At 48.8% G+C, this 2,259-nt stretch overlaps 1 protein-coding gene across 2 annotated transcripts in view; it reads right to left on the bottom strand.

Moving 5' to 3' along the window:
* The window catches only part of CDKL2 (cyclin dependent kinase like 2), a 50,467-nt gene extending 48,658 nt beyond the window's left edge, over positions 1-1,809 (bottom strand). For both annotated transcript variants that reach the window (XM_017514740.2, XM_017514743.2), the window contains exon 1: positions 1,154-1,809. The gene's annotated coding sequence lies outside the window, so the exon portion shown is untranslated. The remainder of the gene's footprint in view (positions 1-1,153) is intronic.
* Positions 1,810-2,259: the final 450 nt, after the last annotated feature.

Raw genomic sequence — 2,259 nt, 5'->3', positions numbered from 1 at the left:
CAATTCTCCTGCCTCAACCTCCTGAGTAGCTAGGATTACAGGCACGTGCCACCATGCCCAGCTAATTTTTTTTTGTATTTTTAGTAGAGACGGGGTTTCACCATGTTGACCAGGATGGTTTCGATCTCTTGACCTCGTGATCCACCCGCCTCGGCCTCCCAAAGTGCTGGGATTACAGGCTTGAGCCACCGCGCCCGGCCTCATTAACTATTTCTTAACAAAATGTTGGTATTTGAAAAAAATTCTCCATATAATTCTATCTGTTCTTAATTTTTTTCCTCTTCCATTAAGAAAGTACATTTTATTAAGGACTAGGCTTTAGGTTTATCATACCAATGACAAAAATAGCTTGAACCTGGATCATTTTAAAACATTTTGTAATCGGTACCCTCAATATTTAAAAATGAAAAGTGAACAAAAAAATGACTTTAAGCATGTCTGAGGTGTTCTGAAGCATATCACATGCCAACATTAATGCAAGTTGATTGCTTCAAGTTTATTCTCCCAATCAGTTGCACATCAGAACACACCACATTGAACACACCTGCTTTTTCAAGTGGCACCGTCCACAAATACTTTAAAAGTATCACGGCCTAAAAAGCCTCTTGTTTCCTGAAACAGTTACTCATAAACTATAACTTCTCATGCCTTCTACTCTGGAATGGAAGGGTAATACAAATGAAGAAGAAACCTGGCCAATGGGCAATGTGGCATTTCTAAATGCTTCTAATATCAAAAACTTAGATAAAATATTTGGAGAATGTTAATTTTTTATTTTGTTTAAGACAGATTGAAGGGCCTGGTGCAGTGGCTCATACCTGTAATCCCAACCTTTTGGGAGGCCAAGGCGGGCGGATCATCTAAGGTAGGGAGTTCGAGACCAGCCTGACCAAGATGGAGAAACCTCATTTCTACTAAAAATACAAAATTAGCCAGGCGTGGTGGCAAATGCCTATAATCCCAGCTACTCGGGAGGCTAAGACAAACAAGAGAATCGCTTGAACCCATGAGGCGGAGGTTGCAGTGAGCTAAGATCGTGCCACTGGGCAACAAGAGCAAATCTCTATATCAAAAAACAAAACAAAAAAAAGATTGAAATCTTTTATAGATCAAAAAACGAGATAATAATAGCTTTTAAAAGTACTATACTTACTGTTTCTTCAATCCGTTTGCATGGAAAGTCCCAAAGGTTTTCAACTTGGAAACAAATTGGAGGTGAAATGCATATCGCTCGCAGGTCCAAAAGATGCTGCCTAGCAAACTAGCAATTGCAGCGCTGTTGTGATTTCTTCGCAGGTCCTGAGCGACGCAGGCAAGGAGGCAGGTAGGCCTCGGTCCGCCGCAAGCTCACACTTAGGAGGACCACTGGCCGCATGCTGCCGTTGTCAAGGCAACGACCTCACTCTGTCCCCAACCACAGGCACAAAGTCCTGGGAGACAGATAACGGCCCAGATCAGAATGCGTTCACGGCAGGCACCAACATCTGTGAAGGCCAAGGGCTAGAGAGAAATTAGCTGGGTGAGAGGCACCACCTCCCAGCTCATAAGGCCCCTAGTCCCTGGAGTCTGTAAACCTGCACCACTCCAACTACCCCTGGACTAAGGCGTTGGCCGCGGAGCTGCAAGGGGGCGGTTCCTCACCCGCCCTGAGTGCGCCAGGCCTCCCTTGCTCTGATTGGTCGAGCCCTGTCGTCACGAGCCATGATTGGCTAAGGGCCAACCACCCAGCCCCTTCACCTAGGGTTCGGCCCAGGTTCTGCTCCCTGACGCGCAGAGGCCCTGCGTCCCCACACGCCTTGGTTCTCGCCAGGAGGCGCCTTTCTTCCTTCGTGGGGGGCAGGAGGCGACTGTGGTGCCCACTGCGAAGACTATGCAGAGTGTGATAAGGTGTCCCTCACAGTCATGCAGCTGGGGCGGGGAGGAGGAGGGTGGGAGCCGGGCGCCCTGAGTCGCGAAGGCGCGGCCTGACCGGGATTCCATGCTTCCTTTTCGTTCCAGGCGATGGGGCCCCTCTGAGCCAGGTAGGATATGACGGTGACAGTCTCGGAGGTGACTGATTAGTAGGCGAGGCAAGGTGGAAGGCAGGTAGGTGATGACAGACCTGACGTTAGGAGGGACCTTGGAGAGGCCAGTCTGGCCATTGAAAGTGAGGAAAAACACTTGGAGATGGAGGAAGGGGAAGAGGGCGTGAATGGAATGAGGAGAGCGCTGGGATGGCTGAGGACCTGGAAGGTTTGCACAACACCCACATATGGCACC

The sequence above is a fragment of the Cebus imitator genome, unplaced genomic scaffold, assembly GCF_001604975.1.
Source record: "Cebus imitator isolate Cc_AM_T3 unplaced genomic scaffold, Cebus_imitator-1.0 Scaffold537, whole genome shotgun sequence".
In the NCBI taxonomy this organism is placed as follows: Eukaryota; Metazoa; Chordata; class Mammalia; order Primates; family Cebidae; genus Cebus; species Cebus imitator.
Note: the sequence above shows the minus strand (reverse complement) of the source record. Positions and strands in the feature narration are given on the sequence as shown.